At 47.9% G+C, this 17,431-nt stretch overlaps 12 non-coding genes across 12 annotated transcripts; all 12 read left to right on the top strand.

Annotated features, from left to right (window-relative positions):
• The first annotated feature begins 890 nt into the window (after positions 1 to 890).
• On the top strand, positions 891 to 1,081 carry LOC142717749 (U2 spliceosomal RNA). Its single transcript, XR_012872114.1, has one exon. It is a non-coding gene; the product is annotated as a U2 spliceosomal RNA (small nuclear RNA).
• A 1,267-nt stretch (positions 1,082 to 2,348) lies between these two features.
• Positions 2,349 to 2,539, top strand: LOC142717748 (U2 spliceosomal RNA). Its single transcript, XR_012872112.1, has one exon. It is a non-coding gene; the product is annotated as a U2 spliceosomal RNA (small nuclear RNA).
• A 1,285-nt stretch (positions 2,540 to 3,824) lies between these two features.
• Positions 3,825 to 4,018, top strand: LOC142717727 (U2 spliceosomal RNA). Its single transcript, XR_012872093.1, has one exon. It is a non-coding gene; the product is annotated as a U2 spliceosomal RNA (small nuclear RNA).
• Positions 4,019 to 5,310: 1,292 nt separating this feature from the next.
• On the top strand, positions 5,311 to 5,501 carry LOC142717747 (U2 spliceosomal RNA). The gene has a single exon (XR_012872111.1). It is a non-coding gene; the product is annotated as a U2 spliceosomal RNA (small nuclear RNA).
• A 1,293-nt stretch (positions 5,502 to 6,794) lies between these two features.
• Positions 6,795 to 6,985, top strand: LOC142717746 (U2 spliceosomal RNA). Its single transcript, XR_012872110.1, has one exon. It is a non-coding gene; the product is annotated as a U2 spliceosomal RNA (small nuclear RNA).
• A 1,284-nt stretch (positions 6,986 to 8,269) lies between these two features.
• On the top strand, positions 8,270 to 8,460 carry LOC142717745 (U2 spliceosomal RNA). Its single transcript, XR_012872109.1, has one exon. It is a non-coding gene; the product is annotated as a U2 spliceosomal RNA (small nuclear RNA).
• A 1,288-nt stretch (positions 8,461 to 9,748) lies between these two features.
• Positions 9,749 to 9,939, top strand: LOC142717743 (U2 spliceosomal RNA). The gene has a single exon (XR_012872106.1). It is a non-coding gene; the product is annotated as a U2 spliceosomal RNA (small nuclear RNA).
• Positions 9,940 to 11,227: 1,288 nt separating this feature from the next.
• Positions 11,228 to 11,418, top strand: LOC142717742 (U2 spliceosomal RNA). Its single transcript, XR_012872105.1, has one exon. It is a non-coding gene; the product is annotated as a U2 spliceosomal RNA (small nuclear RNA).
• A 1,296-nt stretch (positions 11,419 to 12,714) lies between these two features.
• Positions 12,715 to 12,905, top strand: LOC142717741 (U2 spliceosomal RNA). Its single transcript, XR_012872104.1, has one exon. It is a non-coding gene; the product is annotated as a U2 spliceosomal RNA (small nuclear RNA).
• Positions 12,906 to 14,181: 1,276 nt separating this feature from the next.
• On the top strand, positions 14,182 to 14,372 carry LOC142717740 (U2 spliceosomal RNA). The gene has a single exon (XR_012872103.1). It is a non-coding gene; the product is annotated as a U2 spliceosomal RNA (small nuclear RNA).
• A 1,308-nt stretch (positions 14,373 to 15,680) lies between these two features.
• LOC142717738 (U2 spliceosomal RNA) lies at positions 15,681 to 15,871 on the top strand. Its single transcript, XR_012872102.1, has one exon. It is a non-coding gene; the product is annotated as a U2 spliceosomal RNA (small nuclear RNA).
• A 1,292-nt stretch (positions 15,872 to 17,163) lies between these two features.
• LOC142717737 (U2 spliceosomal RNA) lies at positions 17,164 to 17,354 on the top strand. Its single transcript, XR_012872101.1, has one exon. It is a non-coding gene; the product is annotated as a U2 spliceosomal RNA (small nuclear RNA).
• Positions 17,355 to 17,431: the final 77 nt, after the last annotated feature.

The following is a 17,431-nucleotide window of genomic DNA, read 5'->3' as shown; positions in this document are numbered from 1 at the left end:
CCAATAAAGCAGCCCGCCCGCTCGCCTGCCCGCCACAATGGACCTACCTGTGTACACTAGATGGATGTGATGGAATGTACTGTCGTCCCTACATTTCAAGAAGAAGTAAGAATTGCAGTTGCAACAAAGCCTTGCTTGCCTACAAAGAGAGCAGCAATTTGGATTTGTTACTATGTTACCTAGAAGAATAACAAACTGTGCAAGGATGGAGGTTGTAGGAGCAAGGAGAAGTTGTCTGTAAAGTTGGTGGATGCCTATTTTCCATTTTGCAGTCCCTTGTCTCCCTCTTGTGGCCTCCTGGAGGCAACTAGCTGTGCAAAAAAAAGACAGCCTGGCGGCCGGCTGTTGCAGTGTTGCCCTCTCAGGCAACACTGAGTGACTGACTGAGCCTCACCGTCTTATATAAAGTTCAGACGGAACTTTGCACGTGTCATAGTGGAGCCCTCAGGATTCCAGAGCCAGCTTTCTGACATCATAATGGGGCCTCAGAGATAAAAGCCTGGGCCCAGGCAGTGTTGGTCAGTGCTGCTCAGCAGGCAGCACTGGACTGGACTGGATTACAGCTGATACAAGGTGTGAAGGAACAAGGGGTGGCTGTGGGCATGCACTTGCTGCCGCTGCCAGTGTTTATCTGCATGGCAGCAGGGCATTTGGGCGTTGCCAGGAAGGCGTTTTTATGTAGATTCCTCCTCTTTCAGCACTGCATTGTGGTGCAAGCAAAAGAAGCAAATCCTGTCTGGCTTCCTCTCCGGCCTTTATTCACCTCCCGTGTAGCTGTGAGTGTGTGAGCCTGCAGGGCCCCATGGAATTGCCTAGAAGTAGGCTGAATCGCTGCAAGGGCTGAACAGCAGTATCGGGCAGGCTCGGGCAACGCGCGGCCCGTTCGGGTTATCGCTTCTCGGCCTTTTGGCTAAGATCAAGTGTAGTATCTGTTCTTATCAGTTTAATATCTGATACGTCCCCTATCTGGGGACCATATATTAAATGGATTTTTAGAACAGGGAGATGGAAATAGAGCTTGCTCTGTCCACTCCACGCATTGACCTGGTATTGCAGTATTTCCAGGACCGGTGCACCCTTTCCTTATGTGTTGACTAAAAGCAGATTCCAAAAGTGTTTTTTGTCTTTGCTATTGTTTCTGTCTTTCTGAAGGGATCTCCCCTTTTAATCCCATTATTTCAACACCTGTTGGACAATGCATGAGTGATAATGAGCTCATTGATTAAATGCAATTAATGAATAGATTGCCACCTCTTGTTGTGTGTCGTCTGTGTTTCTGTGTTTCCGGCATTTCACATTGGAACACCTCATTCACCTTCCTTGTCTTCTCTCCGCCCTCCCTTTTAGGTAAGTTAAAGAGCTGCACCTGAGCCAGCCACTGATTGATTGATTGATTGATTGATTGATTGATTGATTGATTGATTGATTGATTGATGCAGCACAACAGTCAAATAGTGGAGTGGAGTAGGGGAACAGCAAACAGCCAATAAAGCAGCCCGCCCGCTCGCCTGCCCGCCACAATGGACCTACCTGTGTACACTAGATGGATGTGATGGAATGTACTGTCGTCCCTACATTTCAAGAAGAAGTAAGAATTGCAGTTGCAACAAAGCCTTGCTTGCCTACAAAGAGAGCAGCAATTTGGATTTGTTACTATGTTACGATGGAGGTTGTAGGAGCAAGGAGAAGTTGTCTGTAAAGTTGGTGGATGCCTATTTTCCATTTTGCAGTCCCTTGTCTCCCTCTTGTGGCCTCCTGGAGGCAACTAGCTGTGCAAAAAAAAGACAGCCTGGCGGCCGGCTGTTGCAGTGTTGCCCTCTCAGGCAACACTGAGTGACTGACTGAGCCTCACCGTCTTATATAAAGTTCAGACGGAACTTTGCACGTGTCATAGTGGAGCCCTCAGGATTCCAGAGCCAGCTTTCTGACATCATAATGGGGCCTCAGAGATAAAAGCCTGGGCCCAGGCAGTGTTGGTCAGTGCTGCTCAGCAGGCAGCACTGGACTGGACTGGATTACAGCTGATACAAGGTGTGAAGGAACAAGGGGTGGCTGTGGGCATGCACTTGCTGCCGCTGCCAGTGTTTATCTGCATGGCAGCAGGGCATTTGGGCGTTGCCAGGAAGGCGTTTTTATGTAGATTCCTCCTCTTTCAGCACTGCATTGTGGTGCAAGCAAAAGAAGCAAATCCTGTCTGGCTTCCTCTCCGGCCTTTATTCACCTCCCGTGTAGCTGTGAGTGTGTGAGCCTGCAGGGCCCCATGGAATTGCCTAGAAGTAGGCTGAATCGCTGCAAGGGCTGAACAGCAGTATCGGGCAGGCTCGGGCAACGCGCGGCCCGTTCGGGTTATCGCTTCTCGGCCTTTTGGCTAAGATCAAGTGTAGTATCTGTTCTTATCAGTTTAATATCTGATACGTCCCCTATCTGGGGACCATATATTAAATGGATTTTTAGAACAGGGAGATGGAAATAGAGCTTGCTCTGTCCACTCCACGCATTGACCTGGTATTGCAGTATTTCCAGGACCGGTGCACCCTTTCCTTATGTGTTGACTAAAAGCAGATTCCAAAAGTGTTTTTTGTCTTTGCTATTGTTTCTGTCTTTCTGAAGGGATCTCCCCTTTTAATCCCATTATTTCAACACCTGTTGGACAATGCATGAGTGATAATGAGCTCATTGATTAAATGCAATTAATGAATAGATTGCCACCTCTTGTTGTGTGTCGTCTGTGTTTCTGTGTTTCCGGCATTTCACATTGGAACACCTCATTCACCTTCCTTGTCTTCTCTCCGCCCTCCCTTTTAGGTAAGTTAAAGAGCTGCACCTGAGCCAGCCACTTGATTGATTGATTGATTGATTGATTGATTGATTGATTGATTGATTGATGCAGCACAACAGTCAAATAGTGGAGTGGAGTAGGGGAACAGCAAACAGCCAATAAAGCAGCCCGCCCGCTCGCCTGCCCGCCACAATGGACCTACCTGTGTACACTAGATGGATGTGATGGAATGTACTGTCGTCCCTACATTTCAAGAAGAAGTAAGAATTGCAGTTGCAACAAAGCCTTGCTTGCCTACAAAGAGAGCAGCAATTTGGATTTGTTACTATGTTACCTAGAAGAATAACAAACTGTGCAAGGATGGAGGTTGTAGGAGCAAGGAGAAGTTGTCTGTAAAGTTGGTGGATGCCTATTTTCCATTTTGCAGTCCCTTGTCTCCCTCTTGTGGCCTCCTGGAGGCAACTAGCTGTGCAAAAAAAAGACAGCCTGGCGGCCGGCTGTTGCAGTGTTGCCCTCTCAGGCAACACTGAGTGACTGACTGAGCCTCACCGTCTTATATAAAGTTCAGACGGAACTTTGCACGTGTCATAGTGGAGCCCTCAGGATTCCAGAGCCAGCTTTCTGACATCATAATGGGGCCTCAGAGATAAAAGCCTGGGCCCAGGCAGTGTTGGTCAGTGCTGCTCAGCAGGCAGCACTGGACTGGACTGGATTACAGCTGATACAAGGTGTGAAGGAACAAGGGGTGGCTGTGGGCATGCACTTGCTGCCGCTGCCAGTGTTTATCTGCATGGCAGCAGGGCATTTGGGCGTTGCCAGGAAGGCGTTTTTATGTAGATTCCTCCTCTTTCAGCACTGCATTGTGGTGCAAGCAAAAGAAGCAAATCCTGTCTGGCTTCCTCTCCGGCCTTTATTCACCTCCCGTGTAGCTGTGAGTGTGTGAGCCTGCAGGGCCCCATGGAATTGCCTAGAAGTAGGCTGAATCGCTGCAAGGGCTGAACAGCAGTATCGGGCAGGCTCGGGCAACGCGCGGCCCGTTCGGGTTATCGCTTCTCGGCGGCCTTTTGGCTAAGATCAAGTGTAGTATCTGTTCTTATCAGTTTAATATCTGATACGTCCCCTATCTGGGGACCATATATTAAATGGATTTTTAGAACAGGGAGATGGAAATAGAGCTTGCTCTGTCCACTCCACGCATTGACCTGGTATTGCAGTATTTCCAGGACCGGTGCACCCTTTCCTTATGTGTTGACTAAAAGCAGATTCCAAAAGTGTTTTTTGTCTTTGCTATTGTTTCTGTCTTTCTGAAGGGATCTCCCCTTTTAATCCCATTATTTCAACACCTGTTGGACAATGCATGAGTGATAATGAGCTCATTGATTAAATGCAATTAATGAATAGATTGCCACCTCTTGTTGTGTGTCGTCTGTGTTTCTGTGTTTCCGGCATTTCACATTGGAACACCTCATTCACCTTCCTTGTCTTCTCTCCGCCCTCCCTTTTAGGTAAGTTAAAGAGCTGCACCTGAGCCAGCCACTGATTGATTGATTGATTGATTGATTGATTGATTGATTGATTGATTGATTGATTGATGCAGCACAACAGTCAAATAGTGGAGTGGAGTAGGGGAACAGCAAACAGCCAATAAAGCAGCCCGCCCGCTCGCCTGCCCGCCACAATGGACCTACCTGTGTACACTAGATGGATGTGATGGAATGTACTGTCGTCCCTACATTTCAAGAAGAAGTAAGAATTGCAGTTGCAACAAAGCCTTGCTTGCCTACAAAGAGAGCAGCAATTTGGATTTGTTACTATGTTACCTAGAAGAATAACAAACTGTGCAAGGATGGAGGTTGTAGGAGCAAGGAGAAGTTGTCTGTAAAGTTGGTGGATGCCTATTTTCCATTTTGCAGTCCCTTGTCTCCCTCTTGTGGCCTCCTGGAGGCAACTAGCTGTGCAAAAAAAAGACAGCCTGGCGGCCGGCTGTTGCAGTGTTGCCCTCTCAGGCAACACTGAGTGACTGACTGAGCCTCACCGTCTTATATAAAGTTCAGACGGAACTTTGCACGTGTCATAGTGGAGCCCTCAGGATTCCAGAGCCAGCTTTCTGACATCATAATGGGGCCTCAGAGATAAAAGCCTGGGCCCAGGCAGTGTTGGTCAGTGCTGCTCAGCAGGCAGCACTGGACTGGACTGGATTACAGCTGATACAAGGTGTGAAGGAACAAGGGGTGGCTGTGGGCATGCACTTGCTGCCGCTGCCAGTGTTTATCTGCATGGCAGCAGGGCATTTGGGCGTTGCCAGGAAGGCGTTTTTATGTAGATTCCTCCTCTTTCAGCACTGCATTGTGGTGCAAGCAAAAGAAGCAAATCCTGTCTGGCTTCCTCTCCGGCCTTTATTCACCTCCCGTGTAGCTGTGAGTGTGTGAGCCTGCAGGGCCCCATGGAATTGCCTAGAAGTAGGCTGAATCGCTGCAAGGGCTGAACAGCAGTATCGGGCAGGCTCGGGCAACGCGCGGCCCGTTCGGGTTATCGCTTCTCGGCCTTTTGGCTAAGATCAAGTGTAGTATCTGTTCTTATCAGTTTAATATCTGATACGTCCCCTATCTGGGGACCATATATTAAATGGATTTTTAGAACAGGGAGATGGAAATAGAGCTTGCTCTGTCCACTCCACGCATTGACCTGGTATTGCAGTATTTCCAGGACCGGTGCACCCTTTCCTTATGTGTTGACTAAAAGCAGATTCCAAAAGTGTTTTTTGTCTTTGCTATTGTTTCTGTCTTTCTGAAGGGATCTCCCCTTTTAATCCCATTATTTCAACACCTGTTGGACAATGCATGAGTGATAATGAGCTCATTGATTAAATGCAATTAATGAATAGATTGCCACCTCTTGTTGTGTGTCGTCTGTGTTTCTGTGTTTCCGGCATTTCACATTGGAACACCTCATTCACCTTCCTTGTCTTCTCTCCGCCCTCCCTTTTAGGTAAGTTAAAGAGCTGCACCTGAGCCAGCCACTTGATTGATTGATTGATTGATTGATTGATTGATTGATTGATTGATTGATTGATTGATGCAGCACAACAGTCAAATAGTGGAGTGGAGTAGGGGAACAGCAAACAGCCAATAAAGCAGCCCGCCCGCTCGCCTGCCCGCCACAATGGACCTACCTGTGTACACTAGATGGATGTGATGGAATGTACTGTCGTCCCTACATTTCAAGAAGAAGTAAGAATTGCAGTTGCAACAAAGCCTTGCTTGCCTACAAAGAGAGCAGCAATTTGGATTTGTTACTATGTTACCTAGAAGAATAACAAACTGTGCAAGGATGGAGGTTGTAGGAGCAAGGAGAAGTTGTCTGTAAAGTTGGTGGATGCCTATTTTCCATTTTGCAGTCCCTTGTCTCCCTCTTGTGGCCTCCTGGAGGCAACTAGCTGTGCAAAAAAAAGACAGCCTGGCGGCCGGCTGTTGCAGTGTTGCCCTCTCAGGCAACACTGAGTGACTGACTGAGCCTCACCGTCTTATATAAAGTTCAGACGGAACTTTGCACGTGTCATAGTGGAGCCCTCAGGATTCCAGAGCCAGCTTTCTGACATCATAATGGGGCCTCAGAGATAAAAGCCTGGGCCCAGGCAGTGTTGGTCAGTGCTGCTCAGCAGGCAGCACTGGACTGGACTGGATTACAGCTGATACAAGGTGTGAAGGAACAAGGGGTGGCTGTGGGCATGCACTTGCTGCCGCTGCCAGTGTTTATCTGCATGGCAGCAGGGCATTTGGGCGTTGCCAGGAAGGCGTTTTTATGTAGATTCCTCCTCTTTCAGCACTGCATTGTGGTGCAAGCAAAAGAAGCAAATCCTGTCTGGCTTCCTCTCCGGCCTTTATTCACCTCCCGTGTAGCTGTGAGTGTGTGAGCCTGCAGGGCCCCATGGAATTGCCTAGAAGTAGGCTGAATCGCTGCAAGGGCTGAACAGCAGTATCGGGCAGGCTCGGGCAACGCGCGGCCCGTTCGGGTTATCGCTTCTCGGCCTTTTGGCTAAGATCAAGTGTAGTATCTGTTCTTATCAGTTTAATATCTGATACGTCCCCTATCTGGGGACCATATATTAAATGGATTTTTAGAACAGGGAGATGGAAATAGAGCTTGCTCTGTCCACTCCACGCATTGACCTGGTATTGCAGTATTTCCAGGACCGGTGCACCCTTTCCTTATGTGTTGACTAAAAGCAGATTCCAAAAGTGTTTTTTGTCTTTGCTATTGTTTCTGTCTTTCTGAAGGGATCTCCCCTTTTAATCCCATTATTTCAACACCTGTTGGACAATGCATGAGTGATAATGAGCTCATTGATTAAATGCAATTAATGAATAGATTGCCACCTCTTGTTGTGTGTCGTCTGTGTTTCTGTGTTTCCGGCATTTCACATTGGAACACCTCATTCACCTTCCTTGTCTTCTCTCCGCCCTCCCTTTTAGGTAAGTTAAAGAGCTGCACCTGAGCCAGCCACTGATTGATTGATTGATTGATTGATTGATTGATTGATTGATTGATTGATGCAGCACAACAGTCAAATAGTGGAGTGGAGTAGGGGAACAGCAAACAGCCAATAAAGCAGCCCGCCCGCTCGCCTGCCCGCCACAATGGACCTACCTGTGTACACTAGATGGATGTGATGGAATGTACTGTCGTCCCTACATTTCAAGAAGAAGTAAGAATTGCAGTTGAAACAAAGCCTTGCTTGCCTACAAAGAGAGCAGCAATTTGGATTTGTTACTATGTTACCTAGAAGAATAACAAACTGTGCAAGGATGGAGGTTGTAGGAGCAAGGAGAAGTTGTCTGTAAAGTTGGTGGATGCCTATTTTCCATTTTGCAGTCCCTTGTCTCCCTCTTGTGGCCTCCTGGAGGCAACTAGCTGTGCAAAAAAAAGACAGCCTGGCGGCCGGCTGTTGCAGTGTTGCCCTCTCAGGCAACACTGAGTGACTGACTGAGCCTCACCGTCTTATATAAAGTTCAGACGGAACTTTGCACGTGTCATAGTGGAGCCCTCAGGATTCCAGAGCCAGCTTTCTGACATCATAATGGGGCCTCAGAGATAAAAGCCTGGGCCCAGGCAGTGTTGGTCAGTGCTGCTCAGCAGGCAGCACTGGACTGGACTGGATTACAGCTGATACAAGGTGTGAAGGAACAAGGGGTGGCTGTGGGCATGCACTTGCTGCCGCTGCCAGTGTTTATCTGCATGGCAGCAGGGCATTTGGGCGTTGCCAGGAAGGCGTTTTTATGTAGATTCCTCCTCTTTCAGCACTGCATTGTGGTGCAAGCAAAAGAAGCAAATCCTGTCTGGCTTCCTCTCCGGCCTTTATTCACCTCCCGTGTAGCTGTGAGTGTGTGAGCCTGCAGGGCCCCATGGAATTGCCTAGAAGTAGGCTGAATCGCTGCAAGGGCTGAACAGCAGTATCGGGCAGGCTCGGGCAACGCGCGGCCCGTTCGGGTTATCGCTTCTCGGCCTTTTGGCTAAGATCAAGTGTAGTATCTGTTCTTATCAGTTTAATATCTGATACGTCCCCTATCTGGGGACCATATATTAAATGGATTTTTAGAACAGGGAGATGGAAATAGAGCTTGCTCTGTCCACTCCACGCATTGACCTGGTATTGCAGTATTTCCAGGACCGGTGCACCCTTTCCTTATGTGTTGACTAAAAGCAGATTCCAAAAGTGTTTTTTGTCTTTGCTATTGTTTCTGTCTTTCTGAAGGGATCTCCCCTTTTAATCCCATTATTTCAACACCTGTTGGACAATGCATGAGTGATAATGAGCTCATTGATTAAATGCAATTAATGAATAGATTGCCACCTCTTGTTGTGTGTCGTCTGTGTTTCTGTGTTTCCGGCATTTCACATTGGAACACCTCATTCACCTTCCTTGTCTTCTCTCCGCCCTCCCTTTTAGGTAAGTTAAAGAGCTGCACCTGAGCCAGCCACTGATTGATTGATTGATTGATTGATTGATTGATTGATTGATTGATTGATTGATGCAGCACAACAGTCAAATAGTGGAGTGGAGTAGGGGAACAGCAAACAGCCAATAAAGCAGCCCGCCCGCTCGCCTGCCCGCCACAATGGACCTACCTGTGTACACTAGATGGATGTGATGGAATGTACTGTCGTCCCTACATTTCAAGAAGAAGTAAGAATTGCAGTTGCAACAAAGCCTTGCTTGCCTACAAAGAGAGCAGCAATTTGGATTTGTTACTATGTTACCTAGAAGAATAACAAACTGTGCAAGGATGGAGGTTGTAGGAGCAAGGAGAAGTTGTCTGTAAAGTTGGTGGATGCCTATTTTCCATTTTGCAGTCCCTTGTCTCCCTCTTGTGGCCTCCTGGAGGCAACTAGCTGTGCAAAAAAAAGACAGCCTGGCGGCCGGCTGTTGCAGTGTTGCCCTCTCAGGCAACACTGAGTGACTGACTGAGCCTCACCGTCTTATATAAAGTTCAGACGGAACTTTGCACGTGTCATAGTGGAGCCCTCAGGATTCCAGAGCCAGCTTTCTGACATCATAATGGGGCCTCAGAGATAAAAGCCTGGGCCCAGGCAGTGTTGGTCAGTGCTGCTCAGCAGGCAGCACTGGACTGGACTGGATTACAGCTGATACAAGGTGTGAAGGAACAAGGGGTGGCTGTGGGCATGCACTTGCTGCCGCTGCCAGTGTTTATCTGCATGGCAGCAGGGCATTTGGGCGTTGCCAGGAAGGCGTTTTTATGTAGATTCCTCCTCTTTCAGCACTGCATTGTGGTGCAAGCAAAAGAAGCAAATCCTGTCTGGCTTCCTCTCCGGCCTTTATTCACCTCCCGTGTAGCTGTGAGTGTGTGAGCCTGCAGGGCCCCATGGAATTGCCTAGAAGTAGGCTGAATCGCTGCAAGGGCTGAACAGCAGTATCGGGCAGGCTCGGGCAACGCGCGGCCCGTTCGGGTTATCGCTTCTCGGCCTTTTGGCTAAGATCAAGTGTAGTATCTGTTCTTATCAGTTTAATATCTGATACGTCCCCTATCTGGGGACCATATATTAAATGGATTTTTAGAACAGGGAGATGGAAATAGAGCTTGCTCTGTCCACTCCACGCATTGACCTGGTATTGCAGTATTTCCAGGACCGGTGCACCCTTTCCTTATGTGTTGACTAAAAGCAGATTCCAAAAGTGTTTTTTGTCTTTGCTATTGTTTCTGTCTTTCTGAAGGGATCTCCCCTTTTAATCCCATTATTTCAACACCTGTTGGACAATGCATGAGTGATAATGAGCTCATTGATTAAATGCAATTAATGAATAGATTGCCACCTCTTGTTGTGTGTCGTCTGTGTTTCTGTGTTTCCGGCATTTCACATTGGAACACCTCATTCACCTTCCTTGTCTTCTCTCCGCCCTCCCTTTTAGGTAAGTTAAAGAGCTGCACCTGAGCCAGCCACTGATTGATTGATTGATTGATTGATTGATTGATTGATTGATTGATTGATTGATGCAGCACAACAGTCAAATAGTGGAGTGGAGTAGGGGAACAGCAAACAGCCAATAAAGCAGCCCGCCCGCTCGCCTGCCCGCCACAATGGACCTACCTGTGTACACTAGATGGATGTGATGGAATGTACTGTCGTCCCTACATTTCAAGAAGAAGTAAGAATTGCAGTTGCAACAAAGCCTTGCTTGCCTACAAAGAGAGCAGCAATTTGGATTTGTTACTATGTTACCTAGAAGAATAACAAACTGTGCAAGGATGGAGGTTGTAGGAGCAAGGAGAAGTTGTCTGTAAAGTTGGTGGATGCCTATTTTCCATTTTGCAGTCCCTTGTCTCCCTCTTGTGGCCTCCTGGAGGCAACTAGCTGTGCAAAAAAAAGACAGCCTGGCGGCCGGCTGTTGCAGTGTTGCCCTCTCAGGCAACACTGAGTGACTGACTGAGCCTCACCGTCTTATATAAAGTTCAGACGGAACTTTGCACGTGTCATAGTGGAGCCCTCAGGATTCCAGAGCCAGCTTTCTGACATCATAATGGGGCCTCAGAGATAAAAGCCTGGGCCCAGGCAGTGTTGGTCAGTGCTGCTCAGCAGGCAGCACTGGACTGGACTGGATTACAGCTGATACAAGGTGTGAAGGAACAAGGGGTGGCTGTGGGCATGCACTTGCTGCCGCTGCCAGTGTTTATCTGCATGGCAGCAGGGCATTTGGGCGTTGCCAGGAAGGCGTTTTTATGTAGATTCCTCCTCTTTCAGCACTGCATTGTGGTGCAAGCAAAAGAAGCAAATCCTGTCTGGCTTCCTCTCCGGCCTTTATTCACCTCCCGTGTAGCTGTGAGTGTGTGAGCCTGCAGGGCCCCATGGAATTGCCTAGAAGTAGGCTGAATCGCTGCAAGGGCTGAACAGCAGTATCGGGCAGGCTCGGGCAACGCGCGGCCCGTTCGGGTTATCGCTTCTCGGCCTTTTGGCTAAGATCAAGTGTAGTATCTGTTCTTATCAGTTTAATATCTGATACGTCCCCTATCTGGGGACCATATATTAAATGGATTTTTAGAACAGGGAGATGGAAATAGAGCTTGCTCTGTCCACTCCACGCATTGACCTGGTATTGCAGTATTTCCAGGACCGGTGCACCCTTTCCTTATGTGTTGACTAAAAGCAGATTCCAAAAGTGTTTTTTGTCTTTGCTATTGTTTCTGTCTTTCTGAAGGGATCTCCCCTTTTAATCCCATTATTTCAACACCTGTTGGACAATGCATGAGTGATAATGAGCTCATTGATTAAATGCAATTAATGAATAGATTGCCACCTCTTGTTGTGTGTCGTCTGTGTTTCTGTGTTTCCGGCATTTCACATTGGAACACCTCATTCACCTTCCTTGTCTTCTCTCCGCCCTCCCTTTTAGGTAAGTTAAAGAGCTGCACCTGAGCCAGCCACTGATTGATTGATTGATTGATTGATTGATTGATTGATTGATTGATTGATTGATTGATTGATGCAGCACAACAGTCAAATAGTGGAGTGGAGTAGGGGAACAGCAAACAGCCAATAAAGCAGCCCGCCCGCTCGCCTGCCCGCCACAATGGACCTACCTGTGTACACTAGATGGATGTGATGGAATGTACTGTCGTCCCTACATTTCAAGAAGAAGTAAGAATTGCAGTTGCAACAAAGCCTTGCTTGCCTACAAAGAGAGCAGCAATTTGGATTTGTTACTATGTTACCTAGAAGAATAACAAACTGTGCAAGGATGGAGGTTGTAGGAGCAAGGAGAAGTTGTCTGTAAAGTTGGTGGATGCCTATTTTCCATTTTGCAGTCCCTTGTCTCCCTCTTGTGGCCTCCTGGAGGCAACTAGCTGTGCAAAAAAAAGACAGCCTGGCGGCCGGCTGTTGCAGTGTTGCCCTCTCAGGCAACACTGAGTGACTGACTGAGCCTCACCGTCTTATATAAAGTTCAGACGGAACTTTGCACGTGTCATAGTGGAGCCCTCAGGATTCCAGAGCCAGCTTTCTGACATCATAATGGGGCCTCAGAGATAAAAGCCTGGGCCCAGGCAGTGTTGGTCAGTGCTGCTCAGCAGGCAGCACTGGACTGGACTGGATTACAGCTGATACAAGGTGTGAAGGAACAAGGGGTGGCTGTGGGCATGCACTTGCTGCCGCTGCCAGTGTTTATCTGCATGGCAGCAGGGCATTTGGGCGTTGCCAGGAAGGCGTTTTTATGTAGATTCCTCCTCTTTCAGCACTGCATTGTGGTGCAAGCAAAAGAAGCAAATCCTGTCTGGCTTCCTCTCCGGCCTTTATTCACCTCCCGTGTAGCTGTGAGTGTGTGAGCCTGCAGGGCCCCATGGAATTGCCTAGAAGTAGGCTGAATCGCTGCAAGGGCTGAACAGCAGTATCGGGCAGGCTCGGGCAACGCGCGGCCCGTTCGGGTTATCGCTTCTCGGCCTTTTGGCTAAGATCAAGTGTAGTATCTGTTCTTATCAGTTTAATATCTGATACGTCCCCTATCTGGGGACCATATATTAAATGGATTTTTAGAACAGGGAGATGGAAATAGAGCTTGCTCTGTCCACTCCACGCATTGACCTGGTATTGCAGTATTTCCAGGACCGGTGCACCCTTTCCTTATGTGTTGACTAAAAGCAGATTCCAAAAGTGTTTTTTGTCTTTGCTATTGTTTCTGTCTTTCTGAAGGGATCTCCCCTTTTAATCCCATTATTTCAACACCTGTTGGACAATGCATGAGTGATAATGAGCTCATTGATTAAATGCAATTAATGAATAGATTGCCACCTCTTGTTGTGTGTCGTCTGTGTTTCTGTGTTTCCGGCATTTCACATTGGAACACCTCATTCACCTTCCTTGTCTTCTCTCCGCCCTCCCTTTTAGGTAAGTTAAAGAGCTGCACCTGAGCCAGCCACTGATTGATTGATTGATTGATTGATTGATTGATTGATTGATGCAGCACAACAGTCAAATAGTGGAGTGGAGTAGGGGAACAGCAAACAGCCAATAAAGCAGCCCGCCCGCTCGCCTGCCCGCCACAATGGACCTACCTGTGTACACTAGATGGATGTGATGGAATGTACTGTCGTCCCTACATTTCAAGAAGAAGTAAGAATTGCAGTTGCAACAAAGCCTTGCTTGCCTACAAAGAGAGCAGCAATTTGGATTTGTTACTATGTTACCTAGAAGAATAACAAACTGTGCAAGGATGGAGGTTGTAGGAGCAAGGAGAAGTTGTCTGTAAAGTTGGTGGATGCCTATTTTCCATTTTGCAGTCCCTTGTCTCCCTCTTGTGGCCTCCTGGAGGCAACTAGCTGTGCAAAAAAAAGACAGCCTGGCGGCCGGCTGTTGCAGTGTTGCCCTCTCAGGCAACAATGAGTGACTGACTGAGCCTCACCGTCTTATATAAAGTTCAGACGGAACTTTGCACGTGTCATAGTGGAGCCCTCAGGATTCCAGAGCCAGCTTTCTGACATCATAATGGGGCCTCAGAGATAAAAGCCTGGGCCCAGGCAGTGTTGGTCAGTGCTGCTCAGCAGGCAGCACTGGACTGGACTGGATTACAGCTGATACAAGGTGTGAAGGAACAAGGGGTGGCTGTGGGCATGCACTTGCTGCCGCTGCCAGTGTTTATCTGCATGGCAGCAGGGCATTTGGGCGTTGCCAGGAAGGCGTTTTTATGTAGATTCCTCCTCTTTCAGCACTGCATTGTGGTGCAAGCAAAAGAAGCAAATCCTGTCTGGCTTCCTCTCCGGCCTTTATTCACCTCCCGTGTAGCTGTGAGTGTGTGAGCCTGCAGGGCCCCATGGAATTGCCTAGAAGTAGGCTGAATCGCTGCAAGGGCTGAACAGCAGTATCGGGCAGGCTCGGGCAACGCGCGGCCCGTTCGGGTTATCGCTTCTCGGCCTTTTGGCTAAGATCAAGTGTAGTATCTGTTCTTATCAGTTTAATATCTGATACGTCCCCTATCTGGGGACCATATATTAAATGGATTTTTAGAACAGGGAGATGGAAATAGAGCTTGCTCTGTCCACTCCACGCATTGACCTGGTATTGCAGTATTTCCAGGACCGGTGCACCCTTTCCTTATGTGTTGACTAAAAGCAGATTCCAAAAGTGTTTTTTGTCTTTGCTATTGTTTCTGTCTTTCTGAAGGGATCTCCCCTTTTAATCCCATTATTTCAACACCTGTTGGACAATGCATGAGTGATAATGAGCTCATTGATTAAATGCAATTAATGAATAGATTGCCACCTCTTGTTGTGTGTCGTCTGTGTTTCTGTGTTTCCGGCATTTCACATTGGAACACCTCATTCACCTTCCTTGTCTTCTCTCCGCCCTCCCTTTTAGGTAAGTTAAAGAGCTGCACCTGAGCCAGCCACTGATTGATTGATTGATTGATTGATTGATTGATTGATTGATTGATTGATTGATTGATTGATTGATTGATTGATGCAGCACAACAGTCAAATAGTGGAGTGGAGTAGGGGAACAGCAAACAGCCAATAAAGCAGCCCGCCCGCTCGCCTGCCCGCCACAATGGACCTACCTGTGTACACTAGATGGATGTGATGGAATGTACTGTCGTCCCTACATTTCAAGAAGAAGTAAGAATTGCAGTTGCAACAAAGCCTTGCTTGCCTACAAAGAGAGCAGCAATTTGGATTTGTTACTATGTTACCTAGAAGAATAACAAACTGTGCAAGGATGGAGGTTGTAGGAGCAAGGAGAAGTTGTCTGTAAAGTTGGTGGATGCCTATTTTCCATTTTGCAGTCCCTTGTCTCCCTCTTGTGGCCTCCTGGAGGCAACTAGCTGTGCAAAAAAAAGACAGCCTGGCGGCCGGCTGTTGCAGTGTTGCCCTCTCAGGCAACACTGAGTGACTGACTGAGCCTCACCGTCTTATATAAAGTTCAGACGGAACTTTGCACGTGTCATAGTGGAGCCCTCAGGATTCCAGAGCCAGCTTTCTGACATCATAATGGGGCCTCAGAGATAAAAGCCTGGGCCCAGGCAGTGTTGGTCAGTGCTGCTCAGCAGGCAGCACTGGACTGGACTGGATTACAGCTGATACAAGGTGTGAAGGAACAAGGGGTGGCTGTGGGCATGCACTTGCTGCCGCTGCCAGTGTTTATCTGCATGGCAGCAGGGCATTTGGGCGTTGCCAGGAAGGCGTTTTTATGTAGATTCCTCCTCTTTCAGCACTGCATTGTGGTGCAAGCAAAAGAAGCAAATCCTGTCTGGCTTCCTCTCCGGCCTTTATTCACCTCCCGTGTAGCTGTGAGTGTGTGAGCCTGCAGGGCCCCATGGAATTGCCTAGAAGTAGGCTGAATCGCTGCAAGGGCTGAACAGCAGTATCGGGCAGGCTCGGGCAACGCGCGGCCCGTTCGGGTTATCGCTTCTCGGCCTTTTGGCTAAGATCAAGTGTAGTATCTGTTCTTATCAGTTTAATATCTGATACGTCCCCTATCTGGGGACCATATATTAAATGGATTTTTAGAACAGGGAGATGGAAATAGAGCTTGCTCTGTCCACTCCACGCATTGACCTGGTATTGCAGTATTTCCAGGACCGGTGCACCCTTTCCTTATGTGTTGACTAAAAGCAGATTCCAAAAGTGTTTTTTGTCTTTGCTATTGTTTCTGTCTTTCTGAAGGGATCTCCCCTTTTAATCCCATTATTTCAACACCTGTTGGACAATGCATGAGTGATAATGAGCTCATTGATTAAATGCAATTAATGAATAGATTGCCACCTCTTGTTGTGTGTCGTCTGTGTTTCTGTGTTTCCGGCATTTCACATTGGAACACCTCATTCACCTTCCTTGTCTTCTCTCCGCCCTCCCTTTTAGGTAAGTTAAAGAGCTGCACCTGAGCCAGCCACTGATTGATTGATTGATTGATTGATTGATTGATTGATTGATTGATTGATTGATTGATGCAGCACAACAGTCAAATAGTGGAGTGGAGTAGGGGAACAGCAAACAGCCAATAAAGCAGCCCGCCCGCTCGCCTGCCCGCCACAATGGACCTACCTGTGTACACTAGATGGATGTGATGGAATGTACTGTCGTCCCTACATTTCAAGAAGAAGTAAGAATTGCAGTTGCAACAAAGCCTTGCTTGCCTACAAAGAGAGCAGCAATTTGGATTTGTTACTATGTTACCTAGAAGAATAACAAACTGTGCAAGGATGGAGGTTGTAGGAGCAAGGAGAAGTTGTCTGTAAAGTTGGTGGATGCCTATTTTCCATTTTGCAGTCCCTTGTCTCCCTCTTGTGGCCTCCTGGAGGCAACTAGCTGTGCAAAAAAAAGACAGCCTGGCTGCCGGCTGTTGCAGTGTTGCCCTCTCAGGCAACACTGAGTGACTGACTGAGCCTCACCGTCTTATATAAAGTTCAGACGGAACTTTGCACGTGTCATAGTGGAGCCCTCAGGATTCCAGAGCCAGCTTTCTGACATCATAATGGGGCCTCAGAGATAAAAGCCTGGGCCCAGGCAGTGTTGGTCAGTGCTGCTCAGCAGGCAGCACTGGACTGGACTGGATTACAGCTGATACAAGGTGTGAAGGAACAAGGGGTGGCTGTGGGCATGCACTTGCTGCCGCTGCCAGTGTTTATCTGCATGGCAGCAGGGCATTTGGGCGTTGCCAGGAAGGCGTTTTTATGTAGATTCCTCCTCTTTCAGCACTGCATTGTGGTGCAAGCAAAAGAAGCAAATCCTGTCTGGCTTCCTCTCCGGCCTTTATTCACCTCCCGTGTAGCTGTGAGTGTGTGAGCCTGCAGGGCCCCATGGAATTGCCTAGAAGTAGGCTGAATCGCTGCAAGGGCTGAACAGCAGTATCGGGCAGGCTCGGGCAACGCGCGGCCCGTTCGGGTTATCGCTTCTCGGCCTTTTGGCTAAGATCAAGTGTAGTATCTGTTCTTATCAGTTTAATATCTGATACGTCCCCTATCTGGGGACCATATATTAAATGGATTTTTAGAACAGGGAGATGGAAATAGAGCTTGCTCTGTCCACTCCACGCATTGACCTGGTATTGCAGTATTTCCAGGACCGGTGCACCCTTTCCTTATGTGTTGACTAAAAGCAGATTCCAAAAGTGTTTTTTGTCTTTGCTATTGTTTCTGTCTTTCTGAAGGGATCT

Source organism: Rhinoderma darwinii, unplaced genomic scaffold, assembly GCF_050947455.1.
Source record: "Rhinoderma darwinii isolate aRhiDar2 unplaced genomic scaffold, aRhiDar2.hap1 Scaffold_457, whole genome shotgun sequence".
NCBI classification, from domain to species: Eukaryota; Metazoa; Chordata; class Amphibia; order Anura; family Rhinodermatidae; genus Rhinoderma; species Rhinoderma darwinii.
This window is presented reverse-complemented; position numbering and strand designations above follow the sequence as displayed.